Here is a 20811-nt window from a genome sequence, read left to right as displayed (position 1 = left end):
TTTTGACTTTTACTTTTTCAAATAGGAACAGCAAGAGGAGAAAGAAAACACATTTGGGGTATTTACAGATGATATTTTTAAAATTAGCTGAAAATTAGTTGAAATAAATTGGGTTACAATAAAATGCCAACATTTCAAAAATGTAATCAAAGAAAGGAGATAGCTTGTGTCTTTGACTGAAAAGCTAACAAAAATGAACAAATAATCCTTGTTCTGTGACATATACAAGGATTAGTCGAGACATCTTTTAAAACCTCTCATGTTCTAATCACTAAAGAACCCTAGAATTCAGAATAGAGTGCTCTCATAAGGGACAAATAAAAAGGTGTTAAATGCTTTGTTTCACACTAAGTTATGAGCCAAGACATAATACTGTAAACCTCGAATGGCAATACAGAAAACATAAATACTTTAATAAAGACAGGCTTGTTTTACTTTGTTTTTCATCAATTCCTCAATATATCACAGTAATTTTACATAGAAATACTGAATCCTAGGGAAAAGACTGATTTTAATTACAAGCATTCTTTGTATAAAGTGTGAAAATAGCTCAAGAATCTGTCAAACCGATGTATCCAAGAAGACAAGAAAGCAGGGGAAAGAGTCAGCATGTTCAAGGGCAAGGCGGTCAGTTGAACATGGAATGCACTTAGGGGATTTCAGTTCCACAAGCCAGCAATACAGAGGGGTAAATACCATTTCTGGGGTAGATAATCCTTATCTAAAGTTACCTTCTCTCACCAGCATAGATAACACCATCCATTCATTACAGCCTGTATCTACAAGGTAAGCCAAGCTTGCTGCACCTGGTGCGTGTGTCCTTTTCTGGTTTTCTGGGTTTGTTGCTTTGTTTTTGTTTGGTTGTTTTGGTTTTTTTTAATGAGAAAAATAATTGCCAGGAAAATAGGCATTACAAATTAGGAAGTCTACAGACAGAAATAACATCGCAATCCCCTGATTTCTGTAAAATGTCTCCTTTAATGTTCACTGTTACTTAAAATATTTTCTCAAATGAGGGCTATTGTCTCTGCAACTCTAAATGAATCAGTTTAGTCAAAAAAGGAGAATGCTTGCATTGCACTAGTAATACACATTCCCCAGTTCTAAATCATGAAGTTCTTTAATTATATCCACTGAATTCCCACGGAGCACTCAAAACCTTTTTGGTGTGTTGGCACCTGAAATTAAATTTATTTTAAATATTCAATGATAGACCACCAAAATATATCATCAGTCAAATGCAATTAAAATGTGTTGGAGATGTCCACAGAGAGGTCAAATAGAAATCATTCAAGGGCTTTGAAGGATATTAATGTATTTTTCTCAAACAGATTAATGCTCATAAAGGACTCAATCTAAACAATAATTTACCTTTTGATGAACTTATTATATGTCAACATAGGAACATGAATTAAATCTAAATAAAGAGAGATGAGCTTCTGTCCATGAATCTTTAACAAAAAATATTGAGAGTGAAATAACTTAGTCTTTTAAAGACTAGAATTCAAACAAGATCCTAGTCACTCAGAAAAGGTTTACCATTCCATCTATTAGAAAACCCCACCAAACAGATGACACTAGGAAAGAGCCCATAAAAAATATTATTGAAATAATCTAAGAACATCCATTTGTTAAATACTTTTTCCTTAAAAACTTGGTAACACAAGTCTACAAGTGTTACACAAGCTTACCTTCGTCTTCATTTAAAATTTTCTGAAATGTGTTCCTCAGACTTGCTTCAAACACCTTTAGAGCCTGTATTCAGCTCCAAAAGACATAACCTAGCAATGAAACTTGAGGAAAAAAATTATAAAGGTATCAAACTTTGCAAATCTTAGAACTGCTGTTCAGCTGCATGAACTGTTAGAAATGAATGTGCATTTGATTTAGAAAGGAGAGGAGCAGGGAGCAAATGCCAGGTTCCAAAGCCTGGCTGAGGTGCTCCCACGGCTACAGGGATACGTCCCTGGGAGAGGAACATGCAGAACGTCCCAGGGGTTATAGGGCAAGTGCTGCAGTTTGTCTGGGATGGTGCTCTTGCCCTTGGCCACTCCATACCAGAAGTTTCTATGAGCAGGGGAAAATTATGTTGAAGAACAACTCTTCCAGGCAGCACCAGTTCTGCCAGTTAGTATGGACATGTGTAAGAAGTTGTATTAAAATGTAAAACATTCAGCCATTCAACACTTAGAGCAACATTACTACATCATATTGATGAGTAATCCATGTAATCGTTGGATTGCAATCAAGCTTCAGAATTCCACAACTACATTATTTTTAGAGGAACTTAAAGACTAATTTTCTTTCAGAACCCTATGAACCTTGAAAATCATTCCAGCCCAGACTTTCTAGAGGAGTCACAAATCAAACACAAATGCCATTCCAAAATGTTTCTCATTTTTTTTCCTGAAAGAAATACGATCCAACAGATAAAGGAGTGCTTTTTTGCATATGTTTATATTTTCCAGTAATGATAGATGGGATATTTTGCAGAGCAGTTTTACTAAAAATGCAAAATGCATATCACTAAGTTGCATAAAGAAATAAAATACAGACAATACCCTACAAAGTCATCAAATATCCAAACCAAAGTACAACCAAAAAATTAAAATGTGTACTATAAAATACTCTGCCCTGTGGCAGAAGAAACTTGCTGCATGTTCATTCACCATTTGTCACTTCTATGTATGCCATAAGCTTTAGCAGTGCCAGAAAAAAAGAAGAAACCTAATGAAAGGTCTGGTTTTAGTCAGTTTCAGAAATGGGAAAAACGTAATTTCTTAAATAGCATATCTTGATTGCCAATAATTTCTTTTTAAGAACATGAACTTTAGCCTTGTCATGTGCTGTAATATCCAAATAATCTAATAAAGAGCTTATAGTAACTTAATTTGTAGCATAAGACATCTTTTTGTCCCTATGCAACACTAACAACAATTTCGCTGCAACTTACATTGTGTTATATACCTTTAGCCATTTTTGTATGAACAGAAACAATTGATTAATAAATGCGAATAAAGTGGCTTTGTGAGTTTACCATATTTTCAGAAAGATTCCTTTAATATTTCCTCTCTCCTGTCTCCATCTGAAAATAATGAGAAGGCAATTACCTTTTTCAACCACTTAGCTCAAACAAAAATTAAAAGGATGCCATAAATCCTAAATACAGATCACAGAATACAGTGAAACATATAAGCATAAACCCTAAAGTGATGCACAGGATGTAAACACTTCCCTGAAACCTACAGAGGAGCTCTAGACACACATGTAGTATCTCAGCTCAGATATCGTTTGAGACACAGACATGGGAAAGAAGCCTTTGAAGACTGTGTGTGAACACATGAACACAAACACAAATTGGAGAAATGAGCAAAACTGGCTGTATTCAACAACACCAGAGTCTTAACTACAGATTGGCAGAGAAAAATAAACTAAAACCTCTTAAAAGAAAATGTTCAAAAGAAATGCATTCCTTTCCTCCAGCTGAACAAAATATCCAGTCATCTTGGGATTACCATGAAGTTATCCTTCATTTGTTTAGGTTTAGAGTTACTATTCAAACAGGAGTGTTGATGCCACTCTTACTTACGAAATATTAGTTTAAATCAATCAGAGTAGGTTTTAAGAATAAAGAAGAATGGACAATATTCAGCTTCTATTTTTTTAATAACAACTTATTTTTGCTTTTACTGTGAACTGAGCTAGTAGATGCCAATACTGTTAAGCAAATCTCCCTACTCAAGTCTCCAATGTGGACTCAGACTTCTTAAGCTTGTATTTAAGAAACATACACCTAAGAAAACAAGGCTTCCAGAATCATGTTGTGCATGTATCATTCTATTCCAGTGACTTCTGAATTCACTGACCAATTTCTATGAAATTGGGCAGAAAAATCTAATTCTCAACAACAGCAAGTTTTCACAAGTTTCATGAACAACAGTTACCAGCCAGAGAGGCATTCCCCAAGCGTGTGTCCCACTCCAAGGGAAAGCAGGCAGGACTGCCTCTCAGTTTATTTGGTTATAGCCACCAGCCTGGAATATCACACTTGGAAAAAAAAGGGGGGTTCATACTGGTGGAGAAGTCTACCATCATCACAGGGCACCAAACTTTAGAAAGCAGGCTGTATCACATCACAAAAAAGCTGGTCTTGAAAAAATATCCCAAGCATTACACAAATAAAAGTACAGATTCACGAGAATTTGCAACTTGTAATTATAATTACTTGTGCAAATACTTTAGTTCACTTCTACTTAAACCTAAAGAATAGCATGTGACAGTAATCAATAGTATGGGGCAGTTAAATGATTTGCCATCTTCAGGTTGTTAATATTCCTTATCACCAGGGCTCCAAGCAATTCATCAAACCATATGCTTGAATGCAAGCCACTGGAGCAATAGTTTTTATGCATATTCTCTGTGTGTATGTTTCTATGCATGACAGAACAAATATTGAGACTATCTGACAGTCTCTATTTTATTTTGCAGGTCTGCTCCAACACATTTAACCACAATGCATATCTCCTCTTTTTCCTCCCCTTCAACCTGCCCTGTCGATGACCTGAAATGCAATTTAAATGAACCACTCTCTGCTAGTAATGAGAAATAATTCAACCTCAATGATGGTTTGTTAAAGGCTTCTCTCATAAAAGAAAGCACACCTATCTTTTCAATCATTTTGAATCATACAAAGACATTTTGGCTTAAAAAAATAATTCACTAGTGACGTTAGGGAGGATAGATGTAAGTCAAATTTCCAAGCAAAATAATTTATTTGTTAGAGGCATTAATTATAAATTTAACATAAGGGAACCATAGCCTGACCAATTTCTGTGCTGCAGTTTCAGAATTACCAAGTTCTGCTGCCTTCCCACATTGAGAGGCAGGATTTAATAATTCTCCCCACTGTATATTAATGCCTTTTTGCCCTCTATAAAACAGGGCAAAATGCAAATAGTTAACAGCAAAAATTGCACAAAAGAAATTAATTTGCAAATAAGTCCAATAAAGACATTTAATGCCAAACTTTTGTCCAGTTCTGTGAAATCACTACAGACAGATCTACAAATACTTTCAGTCTCCTAGCTCCCATTGATATCCTTGAGCACTGGTCTTTACAAAGGTATTTAAACATCTCTGAGCATATTTTTGGGATATATGAATAATGAACCTCGCTAGAACATTTTGTATGTGGTCCATAACTCTTCTTCAGCTTCACACGAGACCTTCTGCTATCTTTTTAATTTAATCCACTGAAACAGAATGATATAGCAAGACAGAAATTCTGGATAAGAAGCAAAAATTTGCAAAAATGGACTCCTCTTTAGCCCAGATAAACAATTTAACATGTAAGGATCACAATGCACAAGTGTTACTGATTTAGAGGAGGATAATACTTATGAAAGTGTCTGCCTCATTAAAAACAGGATCATAAAACAAAAAGTTCTGTGCTGCTAGACAAACTCCATTGTGTCTTGCAGAAGTGTCAAGCCTTGGCAAACATCCAATTGCTGAAACATTGCCAGGCACATCAGATATATATTAATGCAGGATAATCTGTAAGAAAAGCATTCTTTCATAAACATTTTTTTTCTTTGTAAAACCATCAATCAACTTCCTAGCTGAGCACCATGTGGCTCAGCTTAAGAGATCCTCAGGAATGCTTCAGTGTCTATAAACCACTGACTTACTTCACAGACCCAGTGCCTTTCAGTGCCCATTGTCCTAAGTATTTGCTGAAGTTATTTGGCTGGCTGTCAGCAGCTAATTCTGATTTGTAACTTGGGAAACCAGCAGCAGGAAGTCCTTGGATCTGACTAGTGACATCCTCAGCACCAATTAGCCAAGGTGCAGACTGCCAGCAAAGAATTTTTTGCAGTTCCAATTATTTAATAGGAAGATACAGGACCACCTAAATATCTGTCAGAAAAAGAGCTAACACAAACGTCTTGTTATTTAGCCCACCTTGAACTGCAAAGAGAAACAAAAGGACACATGCTTTTGTTCTAAAGTTATGTTTCCTTATAAAGATATATTCTAAAAAACCACAAGTGCATTCACAATTCAACACACCAGCATTGTAAAAATAAAACAAAGCACAAAGTTTTCAAAGCCTTATTACAGAAGGGTAAATTTACATGGCTTATAAGGATTGAATTCACCTATCCAGGGAATACATACATTGAAAGAATGGCTGAAGTTATTTCTACACTAAAGGAATTCTACTGATGTTCTAGGGAGTTAATCTCAAATTAGCAGTATCTGCCTCTCTCTTCCATAGGAAAAACGGTAGTTTACTTAAGTATCTGATCTTCAGGGCCACTCACTAGTTTTTAATTCAAAGCATTCCAATGTTATTACTTCAAATGTATGTTCAAATTCCATAACAAATTAAAACACTATGATTTCTCCATAAGCTCACAGGAGTCAGGATGAGGAAATTAGCATTGTTTAAGTCAGTGAGAGAAAATATAAACAACCTCACTATAGCTGCAACTACTGGATTAATATCTTGTCCACAGATTTATGAAACGTGAGGGACTGAACGATTCCACATAAAGGCAATAATGCATTTCATCTCAGATTAACTTGAATACAATCCAGTTTAGAGGAGACTAGTAACCTGAAAGGTTTTTGATGGCTTATATATCACCATTTTGCTGCTTGTATGAAGTTCTAAACAAAGTGCTAATTTAAAGGAATAATACGAACCAGTGCATACATCCTGCATTACTGTTTTTCCTTGGACACATCCAAGTGACCTGGCTTGCAGAAGCTATCCCAGACACTTATTTAAAGGAAAACAAATCTACTAGAGAACCTTGAAAAATAAAATTATGGGCTGAAGTTAAAGTACTAGGGAAAAAAAAAAGGCCGCTTATTTCAAGCTAGATTGTGTGCTTGTGCTGCAGCTGTGCCTGTAGTCTGGTTATATTTAATTTCTTTAAAAATGGTTCTTTAAGAAGAATCATATCACACTCTGTAATGTTAGCATTATTTTTTGATGCCTGAATGATCCCAGTAAATAAATAGCATTCATCTTATCCTACAAAGAGCACTTGACTAGCTCTCTTTTAAACTGAAAACACTTCATGGCTATATCACCCAATGGAGATGTGATTTTTTAATTTCAAATAATTAATGCATGTTAGGAATAAGAAAATAAAAGTGCTTTTTGAAAGACTGCCCTTCATCTCATTTCTCTTTCTCTTCTAAAAAGTTAGTAGGTAAGTTTTCTTCTTACCATAATTAGTTCTAATATGGTAGGAATTCACATGACTCTAACCGGTGCCAGGTACTGTATAAACATCAAGCCACTGCATCTTTTCTAGAAATCACACTTTTGTATCACCAGTTTGGACACTGGTGAAAAGCATACAAATGATAGCTCTCAGAAATCAAGTCTGTTTGGAGCAGTTATTTCAGGAGATTATTTTTCCTTCATTTCTCCCTTCTAAGCCACCTCTATAGACTGAAATTATGACACATTAATTTCAGCACTGCTCCAGCCTAAAGGAAAGTCTCAGAAGACATTTCTTCTTCAAACATCAGCACTTCTTTGCAGACAAAGCCTGACAATCAAGTCTACTTGCCTTGCCAAATCTGTTCTGCTTCTTCCAAGCACTTATTTATCTTCTAAGGGTCTCATCCTACAAGAATATTAAAAGGATATCTATTGGATCTGTATCACACTCCTATGTGCTGCAGGTTTATATCCCTGACTTATCTTTGCACAAAATCGAACACTAAGCTGAGAAGGCAAACTTTCTTTTTCCCTTTAGCTTCCCCCCCCCCTCTTCTTTCTTAATTGCTAAGTTTTCTGCTGAGAAACAGCTTTCTTGCATGGGCTCCTATCTGGCCCCTCAGAAATGAAAGCAATGTAATCAGAAAAAGTAGTTGGAAGGAAGAGCATTTGACAGTGGACAGTCCTGACACGGACCAATGTAAACTGCTGCTTAGACAGAATGTGAAGATGTATCCAGGGGTAAAAGATGATGAAAACATAGCAAAGAAGAATGGCATGGCACCTTAAATAATCACAACTTTTCTCCAGCCACCTCTTTCTCTTCTCTTCCATCCTGCAGTGAGAAGGATAAAGAATTAATTGACTAACAATGACTAAACCTAATCTGTCTGCATCCTCATAAGGCTACTGCAATCCATCTCTCCAGATGTTCACAGAGCAGCCATTCAGTGTGTCATCCTAGTGGAGAGGGCAGTACAGGAGCCAGTACAAAGGGCCAAGAGTAGGAGGAGACTGAAGCTGTCTCCAGGAGCTCACTTTGTGCTTGTTAGCTTTGAAAGTAAAACTTCAGCTTTCGTCTGCTCATTTTAGGGCTTCTTTCTTCTTAAATCAACTTCTCATGTCTCAAGATCAGCTCAGTAGCTTTTCAGCTACTACAGAAGTAGCTACTTTGAAATTTTGGAGCCTGTAAGTTCAACTTACAGGCTCCAAAATTTCAGCTGTCACTGCTGCAAAGTGGTTTTCATTACACATACAAATTTGATAAAGTAGATCTAGAAAAAGCTCTGTAATAGCTACAATTCCAAGTTCAAGCCTAGCTAGGATGGTGCAAATCAAATCAGACCTGCACTATACAAAAGGACATGAGTGATATTTCATTTCTTCACTCCTGATGCAAGAGTGCAAGCCCTACCAAGTTTCAGTGGCTTGTTTTAAAAATTGATATGCTGCAAAATCATTCTGCATAAAGAATGCATCTATTAAGTATTTAAACTAAGTATTTAAAATTAAGTATTAAAAACACTATGAAGAATTTAAAGCATAAGAGATTAAATACCTTTGAGCTCTGAATTGCATGTTACATGAAGGTGAGTGTTACATTTTATTCTGGTACCATTTTATCTAAATTCACAATAGAACTCTCTGCCACATTAAGGGCAACTTGTATTTATGTCAATGTTAATCCTTATGCTTATGTGAATTCCTATGTTTATTATACTTTTTCCATAATGCAGTTAACATCTAGACAAAACAGTGCATACGGATTTCCAAAGAGCTCTCAAATGTCCTCCACCAATAACTTGCAGAGAAGGTAATATCTCATGAGATAGGAGGACTGATGCCTCTTGTGGATTGCCTTGCTACAGATAGGAAGCAACTGTTAGAAATAACTTGCCAGCTTTTACAATAGACAGAAATGACCACATTTGTATGTGTTCAAGAGACAAGAAATCTGAAAAAATTATGAAATAGGAACACAAGAAAAATTTGTGATGACAAAATTATGCACAGGAAGTCAAAACTAAATTAGTTGTAACAACTTGCAGAGATGATAATGAACTAAGAGGTAATAATAATAATAACACATCCAATAAAAACCTGTGCAGATAAATACAAAATAACACACCACAAAAAAAGAAGAAAAAATGAAACCCTGAAAAAGATGGGCTCAAAATTATGCAGTACAGACTGAATAAGGAAGATAACTTTTTCTCTAGGTAATTTTTGAAAGCATTATCTAACTAATTAACACAAATAAAAAAAAAACTTGGCAGAATGTTAACACTGAATAAAAAGAGAATACAAAACTAAGGAAAAGCTAATGCTATAGCTTTTCACACACCCTTGGTATTTCAAAATTCTGAATTCTATCATGGCATTTCTTCATAAAAGTTATCATGAAGAAGACTGTAATAAAGCAGACACAAGAAAGCAGACCAGGTAACACACAATTCAGTTTGAGAATGACAGAGGTGAAGGAGAATACTACAAAGATGTACAGAACCTTGAGCTTGCCAAGAAGATCATCGGGAAAATGACAGTGCACCAATTTTCACTATTTGAGATTCCAAAACATTACAGAACCAGTAAGTGTCTGGGGCAAAAGCTATAGGTAAAAAAATTTGATATTGCAAACAGGAAGTATAAAACTCATTGCTACAGGCTGCTGCAGACTGGAACTGTAAGTCTGTAAGAAAATTTATGCAGAAGAGGCTATTAAAGATGATTTTCAGACTGCAATCTCTGACATGGGGAGGGCCCCCGAACCTGGAGGCCATGCAAGGCTTAAGCTGAGCCTCACCTCGAGCTGCCTCACTTCTTTCGCTGTTCCCAAAGCATCCAGTACTGATCACCACTGGAGAAAAGCAGAACAAGCTTACTGAGTACTCTTGGCAGTTCCCTGACACAACAGAGCAACACTTCTTCATGATACCTACTTCAGTCACCTGGCAAGGTGTGAACAAGGAAGTAGAAAATGGCAAATTACACTGATTATGGATGAATCCATGATTTTATAATAAAAGACAGTGTACTGAACAACAATTCCAAAGATTGATACAATTTTCATATCCTCTCTATTCCAGGCTTTGCAATTCAAGGGAAATGTGGGCTTTGGTGAGACATACTGGGGAATCCCATTTTCTAAGGCAAAATCAGATATAGATATATGGAGTTATATTTTCCTCAAACACCTTGTCAGGCTGAAAACATAAACCATTTAAAAGAGAAACAGAAATGGCACATTAGAAAAATAGGCAGCTCAGCTCTGCCTAAGCACACACTTACAAAGCTTTATCTAAACGGTATTGCTCTTCTTAACAGAAGGAAACCTGTTTATTTAAAGTATTAAAATATCTTCACTTGAAAAGCTGAGTCAAAGACACAAAATTCAGATGCCTAAATGCTGGAGTTTCAATTCAGTCTAGTGATGAGTACCAGAACGTCATTAGGCATCTCAACAGAGTAGGAACAAGCAGGAGCAATGAGAATGACATGTCACAGAGGACGATGTGATGCAAGCATGGCAGAGAGCATCACTGCTAAGTGCAGACACTGTGCCACCTGGATGCAGGCAATAAGATGACCACCACTTTGTTTTATTCCAAGGAAAAAGAACTGCCAAAAACTAAGAGGTCTGGGCTTGCTTAAAAGATACTCATCCAACTGAGATGATTTTAGATGAAAGAAAATGGGAACTGTGTAATTATATACACTTACCTTGACAAATAGAAAGCAATCTGTGATTAGAACGTAGTAATTAGTTACAAAACGCTTCCCATGGATTTAATTACCCATCAGTCTACATGTTTCTTAATTACTTTTATCTCGTTGAATCAGTAAAAATTTCTGCCTGGGGCAACTGCCACTCACTTATTTACACAGCTTCTAGTTTTTACAGTGAATATATTACAGCAACATGGCCAAACAATGCTAGAATTACAGTTTAAATTTCATGCATAAGAAATTTCTCCCTCAATTTTCTATGGAAATTATTTTCTCAGATGTGAATTCAGACCTAACTTTATTATCCATGTGTTCAGGAAGCTTGAAAACATCCAATGTATCATTGAAAAGAAATTAAAAGAAAAACCACAAAGTTCTTAGGTAAAAAGAAAAACAACAACAAAAATACATTATACTCACATAAATGAAAAAATGGTTAACAACCAAAATTGTAAACCTGATAGACACACAACTTCTCAGAGAAATATAAGAACTTCTCAGGGTGTAAAATTGACTCCAAAACTGCCCTGTTATTGGTAACATCCTCCATCATCAGCACAGCCTCCTTGGTGTCAGTATTAGTTAAGGTCAAGAGATATGATTAAGTCACCCAACTTGCAGAGAGTACACAGCTGCCACAATGATTCACATGGACAGAGAATAATTACAAAAAATGAAACCAAATTTGTAGTTGCAGAATTAATAAGAATGTCTCCTTTGTCTACACAAAACCCAAAAGGGTCAATTCATTTGCCTGCATTTTGGGTGTAGTGACTCCTGCTATGTTTACCTGCTGTTTGCTCTGAAAAGAGACACTTTGCAGCAAGAACTTCATCTTTCAGTCAAATTGATGGGCACAATATTCCCAATATGAAATAAATAACTACTGCACATTGCATGCATTTCTATAAGGTAATGTGCAATGACAAAACTGTTTTTTTCACAATTGAGCTTTTCAGAATTTATGATTAGCAAAAGCATAAATATGGTTTAAGTGGCAAACGTCAAAAGTACAAATAACAAAAATTAATATATTTACATTGAGAAAACACTGGAGCTATTTTAGCAAATAAGAGCAAAAGGTAGGTTCCTCTAGCTGCTAACACAGTTATTATAATTTTATTATATTTTTCTCAAAGAAACTTTGCTAAATGGCTAGTATTCTGAAGCTTGATAAAATTATGCCTTCTCTAATGAGGGTTGGTTTTGTTTTGGGGTTGCTGTGGGTTTTTTAAATTTTTTTAAAATAAGATTAATATATCCTAGTGGACCTTTTCTGTCTCTCTATGCCAGCCATTCTGTAATCTCTCTTTCACCTTTGAGACACCATCAATTTCCTATCACATTTGCATTTGCTTATAAATTAATGAAGAATAAAAATGTTAAAAGTTGTCCATGAGTAGCTATCTTCCTGCCTGCTTTCCTAAATGTTACTCTACAATTCAAAAAAAAATTTAAGTTTACAGTTATCAAAAAAGGGCAATTCCAGGACATGCCTTTGGTCTTACTGGTTCAAGTGCGCATAAAAGGCTGCATCTCCTATACTATCTTTTTATTTCTAAAAACCACACCAGCTTAGATTCATTTTCTCCTGCATGTAGGTATTGAAAATATTTCCACTAGAGCAAAGGAAAAGGTGTTGGTGTAAAAAAATCTAGCAAGAAAAAAAAGCAAAACCAGTCCTTGCACATCAGCAGGGATGCTCATGGCATCTTTAGGAGAAGCAGCAATGCGAAGCAGCAAGGGCAGCTGGCTGAGGCTGAGCAGGGGCAAACCTCAGCTGCAGCCTTTGAGGACGTGGGACAGCTCACCTGCCTGACATGACATCATTCCCTCTGCTGGGCTCCTTTCACACCTGGCCCACAAAAGTCCCCAGTTATCAGTGTGATTCTGAAAATGCACATCTCAGTCCTGTCATCAAAAGCCAGATTTTCCTCGTAGCTTTAGTAGTTAAAAATCAATGAGTAAAGTAATCTTAATGTGCAAAAGTTGCAGGTCTGTTGAATTATTAATAAGCAATACAACTGTAAATGCTTTTGTTCACCATTCTTCAGTGCGCTTGCAAATGATTTCAAAACGAAAGGTGCTGAAGCATGAAGATTATAGGCAGCCATTGCTTTTTGAAATCACAGTGCAGGGAATTGGTGGAATTCTTGCCTGCCTGGGTTATAATCAGACATTGTGAACTTTCCTTGAAAGCAGACTTCAAATTCACAGGGGTCCCCAGCCTTCAATCAAGAGAATGCTTGAAACGACCTCCATCTGCCATTTTAATGTATTCTTCCCAAAGACTTCCATAAATATTTAATATAAGAAACGCACTGTTTAAACACAATGAGTAGCTTGTGAAATTAAAATTGGCTGACGGATTACACAATATAATACACAGTAAACAATGGTAGAGAAACCATAGGCAGAGCCACACACTTTCCTTCTGCTCTTCAACTAAATGAATCAGAAAGGGACGTGAAGGCAAATTTCATGACACTCTTATTAAAGATATAGCAAGCCTTGTACAATAGCCTTAATGCAGAGCATGTCCCTAATCTCATGTGTGCATGGGCACAAAACAGACACTTGCCTGTCAGCAAGACAGAAGACATATACAGAATCTTTTTATTTTTTTCTGAATCGCTTCTTTGCAAGGCAGCAAAAGCATTCCTCCCCACCCTCTTCAAAGCCCTACAGTGACAAAGCTGAGAAGACAAAGCTCTGTCCAAGATTTTAAGTTGGGGCTTAAAAGGGTGAATAATTAAACGACCCAATTTTGAAAAACACTAGACATCATATGACACTAAACCCACAGCAAATGCTTTGCAGGCTGCCTGACATACAGCCTCAACCCAATCACTGAGACAACTGCATTAGCAAATCTGTCAACAAAGCACATCCTGGCAATTTTTTCACACATTTGCACTTTCTGGAAAAGCAGTTGTATGTAATTTACAAAATTCCCAAATTTAAACATTCACAAGGAGCTTCGCAATGTATGCTGCCTGCTCTGTGTGCCTGCATTTGATATTTACATACAGATACATATACACATATATATACAGGAAAAGATACAAATTTATTTTTACCCTACCATATTCGCTCCTTATAATAGCTGAAATATCTATATATAAAAGTATAAATACTAAGAATATTTGTATGTTTGCAACACAAAATTCCACCTTTTAAATATTTTGAAATACATCTGTGGTACATAACATCAGAACGTACTTTTCTACTCCAACCCTACAGTGTTGCTTTATCAGTAAATAAGAAGTGCGTATTGTTTCTGTAAGAAAAACAGTTATTTTCTAGGAAATATCATGCCCTTGGTAGGAAAAAAAACCCCAAAACAATCCAGGACAAGTATGAAAACAATGCTTAATCCTGTATGGAAATATATATCTAGGTAAGGCTTAACTCTATATGAAGACACAAGCATGACACAAATACAGGAATTCACTGAAGAAACCAACCCTAGCATTATTTGTGTGTGAGAGGGATTCATTGAAAAACCCAATCCTAGCATTACTTCTGTGTATACACACACACACATAGATGTGTTTATGTGACATGTATATATACATTAGATGTTTTGCAGATTTCTCAAAGCCAGGACCTCAATTCTGTGAAAGCACCACTAGAAACACACATACCGTAGTAAACCACTGTAGTTTCAGTCCTAATTTTCATAGTAACCTTTTATACCTTTTGAAATAAATCATATTAATTTTAAAGCACAAAAACTTCAGACAAAAAAATTGTTCTATCAGATGTATTTTTCTATTATTATTCTATTATATTCCTGCCTATGCATAGTATCAGAGGAGGCTCCTTTCCTCATTGTTAGAACTCAAAATCTTTAACGGAATTTTATTTAAAAGATAAATTAGAAGTCAAATTTATACCTACCCAATGCCCAAGTCAAGCCTTCGTGAACCAACTGTGACTATCAAAATCCTTTAAACTACAATTAATGATAAAATTTATACTTTATGTAATTCTAGATCTACGTTTATTTTTCTAAAAAAAAAAATCACAAAAAATTCACTAACATTTGCTGTCCCTTACTCTCTTTCTCTCTGGATACACTTACATCTAAAAAAGCTCATTTACTGAGATTATCATACCAAATATATTTTCTGTACCATATGCAAACCACAGTCTTGGAATCTAGGTGGATCATCCCCTAAATAAGGTTTCTAATTCATTCTTCATTCAAGGACACAAAACCAAACCAAAAAATCTTATTATATACATCCTTTGAAAATTATTCCTGATTCTCTTACCAGCCATTGCTATATACAACATACAAGCATGTACACATATGTGTGACGACATGTATCCTTAACAGAGAGCAGTTTCTGGGAGACAGAAGAATGTGTGACAGGACCCAAAATGATAATCAAGATAGCACTTCAAATCCCTTAACAAGTTTCAGTTCAGCCTGAAGCAGCATTAGATTCTAATAAAATACAGGGCAATATGAAATGATGTGAAACGTCTGGTTTTCCCACTTTTACTCACAAGCATATATTGATGGGTTGCTGGTCCAAAAAAAAAAAAAACCAGAAAAGGGAGGAAGAGAGGGAGGGAGGGAAACACAGTGATCTTTGGAAGAAGGGGAATAAAAATGAGTAACCCTGACCATGCAGAAAATCTGAGACGAGGCTGAGTAGGAGGAATGCAAAAGTCCCAGAATAACAGAGGTCATGAATCTGGTGTTTCTGAGTGCTCAGACCACTAAATCTGAATTTACTGTTGACCCCAGAGAGTAAAAATGTTCTCCAGTTGTTCAGACCCATCAAGCAGATCATAAAAATTAAGATCTATAGAGATGCTCCTACTTATAAGGGCAACTGCTCTTTATCATCTTCACTACAATTAATTCAAAATATTTAAAGAAGTCCATGAACTAGGAAATTACTGCTTTCAAGAAGCGATTACAACATTAGATAGCAGTGGCTTAATTTGCATTGCTGACAAGAAAATCCAGAAAACTCATTAATTTTACAACAGATACAACTCCTTATTTCATTACCTTGTTAACGTTTTTTTTTCTGCTTTATGTATTCTTTTTGGAAGAAGAGCCTTGCTTCTCTCTCATTTAAACCTAATGATCTGGTCCAACAAAACCATTTAGCTACTTTCCTTTGGAATGGGTTTCCTGAAAGCTGTAGGAAGTTAGAATCTAGCTACAACTACCAATACACTGACACTCAAGAAACACACAAGTTTTTAATGTCAACAAGTATCACTTAAATGTTACTTCTTTTTTGAGATATTTGTTCATAACTGTAAGTGCCAGAAGTAATCAAACTATGGGGTTTTTTATAATGTTAAATTCCCAAAATGCTTATTAGCTTTTCCTTCCTTGCAAGTGAAATGTAAAAACATAATTTTGGAAAATTAAGCAATTGTATTACTTGAAAAAAATTATCAGAAACCCCAAACAAAGCTCCCAAATGTTGAAAGAAGAAACTATGTTTCTTCTTGCGCTAGTAGAAGTCTTTGCCTTGAGGGAGGATGAAGACTGACAATGGAGGCACAAATTTTGGCACCCTCATGTCTGGCAGCACAGGCCACTTAAAGAAGGAGTGCTCAATAATTGCCATTTTAAATAAGCAGTGCCTGTAGACAGCAACTTACAGAAAAAAGCAGTGCTTAAGTGCTAAATTGCAGTTACTTTTATGCCAAATTAGAATAAACTAGCTGACACTATTTCTGTCAAAGTGACATAGACCCATAATTGAGCAGATCCCATGACTGCACCCTTACACAATTCTGCCAATCCAAGGAATTTACAAACATCATGCAAAGTGTCAATTCTCCCATTTATGAGAAATTAGAAAAAGCAGAATCAGTGCTGAATCAGGGGACAGAGAACACCAGGCTGGGTAGTGCTAAGCTGAAGATGGTGCAGCTGTCTTCCAAGAAGCCAAGAACTCAAAAAAAGTCAACAAATCTCAAATAAATGCTTATTTATGTGAAAACATGAATATTGATGAAAATTAAAAGTGCTGCTGAAGACTAATAGAGTCCAATACAATAACTACCAAAGACAAAGGCATTTGTTGGTATTCTTAACATCCAAAATGTTGAGAATATTTATGTCAGAGGAACTGGAAAAACATGTATTCTGAAAACTATTCTTGCCTGAATAATATCAGGTATGTATGAAATTTTTCTGACTTATGAATCAAAGTAAATCTTCTCTCACCAGTCAATATCCAGGACAGAAGTATTTTATCTGATTTGTAGAACAACAGATATCCTCAACAGGCCTATATATTCACAATACTTAGTACCTTAAAATTATTTATTTTGTAAAAGAAAGTGATGCTAATGATATAAATTTCCCAAGAGACTTAATAATCACAATAAAGCAATTGAAACAAACTTCAGAAAAATAATAAAATACTGTATTAATATAAGTTGCCAATGAAAAACTTGTTAGTTTCTCCCTGAAACATTTTAAACTAGTTCTGGGCAAACAGTGTCCCCTCCCCCACCCTTTTTAATTCGTGTTTTCAATTTACCACTCACTTGGAAAAGTAACCTTACTTTTACCCTGTATCTCCCTCTGGTGGTTTCCTTTTCTGGCTATTTAAAAGCAATTATAGTAAGGAGATTCTTCTTGTCTCGCTCTAAAGCAAAACAGAGCTTTAAGTTTCAACTATTTTCATCTCCTTCTTCTTTCACTCGAGCTAAACTAACACAATAAAACTGAAGTAGTCTCACTCAACTTTGCTTCCCCCACTGTCCCTGCCCAGTGTTTTGTTGTTTCTCTGGCCATTCCTTTAGCCATACCCATGAAAACCAACCAGTTTTCTGAGAGGGAAGTAGCAGGATTATAAAAACAGTCCATACTGCAGACATTAATGCTCTCTCAAGTATTTCCTTACACACATCAGCATTACTACAGCTGCCTGCTGATGAATTTGCATCACTGGGATTTACAAACCCGAATTGCCAGTGTTCCCATGCTGTGGATCGACAACAGAATGTGAAGGTTTTACTGACACAGCTCAAAGAAGAGATGTGAATGAGCCAACACCAGCTCTCAAATTTCTGAAGGATGCCAACCTGTTTGCTGACAGAATATAAAGGCACATGCACAGGAGGAGAAATACAAAATGTAATTCTCAACGAGAACTGAAAACCTGCTCCTAACCAAGAATAACTCCAGCAAAGAGTGCACGTAACTATCAAATTTGCTACATTTCACATTTCTTTATCTGGACTGTTTTGGGGTTTTGTCCTTGTACAAGTTGCTTTTTTCACCGGTATTTTTATATGGAGATTATTGCCAACAACATCTTATGCTTTTTGAACTTAAAAAGAATTAAGCCAAAGTTTTCAAGGACACAGGGTAACATTTTGATAGGCCTTTGAGGACTTAGCACTTTTAAACTACTAATGGTTTCAGTTGTTACGTCATTACAGATGGTTCTGAAACTTTTACCCAATATCTCATTTTCCTTAACTTGGTTATATTAAAACAACATACTGTTCCTAACACATACAAATAGTTTCTTACACTGAAGAGTCGCTTAAGAAAAAAAGATTCCTCATGAAAACATGGCAGTAGGGAGCAGAAACCACTGCTGCAGCAAAAGGAAAACCTTTAGAGTGATAGATGAGTAACTAACTACACAAATTGTTTCAACTCAATGAGAAACATTGCAGAAAATATTCACCGAGTGGAACACAAGAGCTTTCCTGGCTTCAGAAAAATATGATAAACAGTGGACAGAAAAATAAAACAAATTGAAATGATCACACAGAGTCTTTTCAAATGTTGTCTAATGTTAGCACCATCCTCCCCTCACTTTTATGCTCTCGAGACACACGTCAGTGTACCAGAGAAACATCAATCATCAAGCAAGAGAAAAACATAAAGCCTATCAAACAGTAGGCTGGTTTTTTTCTCAGGAAAAAATGTCAGAGCATTTCTCTTTGATCTTTTTCTTTTTTCCTCTTTCAGAAACAGACCAGGAAAACTTCTCCACCCTATAAAAATAATAAAGCACAAAGCCACACTTTCCAGTCCAATCCAGAAAATAATCTCCAATGAAAATAATTTCTTTCCAGTGACACCAAATGACAAATTAACATTAAAAATGCTGGATCACAAATATTATAATCATAATTTCACTTGAAAGAAGAAATTTCTGCTTTTATCACTGATCAATAAAAGGAAATAATGTCTTAATAATGACACTAACAGACTAATTATACATCTAGTTTTCAGTGTCTAGAAAACCTACTGACTTCATTTTGTCATGTCCAGAAGCCTGTGAATTGAATATAATCAACACTATAATTAAGATTTCAAAATAGCTTCTATTGTATGAGTTTGCCTTCAGTAATTAATCACTTCCCAGGAAAAAAAAAAAAATCTTCTGGGATTAAGTGACCATCTCACTCAGGAAAAAAACAACACACACACTCTCTCTATATATATAATTTAAATAAGTCCATATACTCTACAAAGAAAATAGACTTTTCCTGAAAGTTTTTAAGCTGAAAAGCAGAATATAACACAGCACTTTCTCTGCAGCATGAGAATACAACTGCTACGTTTTAGTAAGAAACTGGCCACAGCCTTCTAAAGAGAGACCACTCTGTTGAGGAGACACCTGGAATGTCAGCACCCACTTCTGGAAGGCACAGCTGACCTTTAAAAACAACTGATGAGAAATACAAGTCAGATGTACAGAGCCTGCCAGTGATGGGCAAATTTTGAACCTCTTAACAAAAGTCAAGACTTTCCCTGAAGGCTTTTACACAGATTAGGTGATTAGCAGAATTTTAGAGTAAGAAGTCAAGTCTAAAAAAACTGGTTCTCAATCTTTGTATGCCTACAGTGAACTGGGAGACCAAACCTCAGTGTCTAAGCCTATGTAACGTCTGAATGCTAAAAAATAGCTAGAAAACCAATTATTGTTACTATATCAGTATCATATTAAAGGCATTGAAGTAAATGGGTAATAGACTGGGAGAGTAAAAACTGAGTTAAATGCAGAAGCCACTTTTCAAAATCTGTTAGCTCTACTATTGCCTGTCAAGTATTTACAGCACCTCATAAGACACTCTCCCTCTCAGAAAAAAAAAGAGAAATTAAATTAACCCTTGAATTTACAAAAGTTCATTTTCCTAATACTGGAATTCAGGCAGATATCCATAAGCATTTCTTGTTATATAAAAAGGCAAATGAAGCATTTTTATCATAAAAGTTTCTTTCCTGTTTCAAGCTTTGGCAAATAAAAATCCAAGTAAAGTAAACCAGGAAATGGTTAATGACTCAATATTAAATAAAATTTCACTATTTGAAATATATGGCCATTGAAGTCCCAATATACTGGTATTAAACACATTTTGAAACCATATTTTGACAAGATTTAATCTTAGCATAAATATTTTTCTTCTATATGGAAAAGACTTTTATTGTACGACTATTAAAAAAGCCTGTCATTCCTGTGTAATAACTGATCTATAAATGTATTCAATCACGTAATCTTCAATGAAATTAAAAAGCAATTGCACATAAATAGCAATCTAAACACCTTTACAGGTCACATACTTAAATATTTGCTTGCTACTAGACACACAGCTTGGCTGATTTCACTGAAGGTGCATAAATGGTGTAAGTAAATAACGGAGACCTGAAAGGTAACGAATAATGTCGGCATATTTACAAATCCAATGACAGATTTTTTTCCTTGCCTATCCATACTAGGATACAAACTGCTTGAAGCTCAGGAGTGAATATGGACAAGAACATCCTTTTTTATTGATTTCCCCCTTTCCATTCTGACAGAGGAAACACAGGCCCACAAGGCTGAGAG

The 20811-nt window shown here is 35.6% G+C and overlaps 1 protein-coding gene across 1 annotated transcript in view; it reads right to left on the bottom strand.

The window, feature by feature from the left end:
- Positions 1 to 20811, bottom strand: part of CDKAL1 (CDKAL1 threonylcarbamoyladenosine tRNA methylthiotransferase) — a 378616-nt gene that overhangs the window by 154734 nt on the left and 203071 nt on the right. The gene's annotated exons all lie outside the window — the stretch shown is intronic.

The sequence above is a fragment of the Fringilla coelebs genome (genome assembly GCF_963513975.1).
Source record: "Fringilla coelebs genome assembly, chromosome: 1".
In the NCBI taxonomy this organism is placed as follows: domain Eukaryota; kingdom Metazoa; phylum Chordata; class Aves; order Passeriformes; family Fringillidae; genus Fringilla; species Fringilla coelebs.
This window is presented reverse-complemented; position numbering and strand designations above follow the sequence as displayed.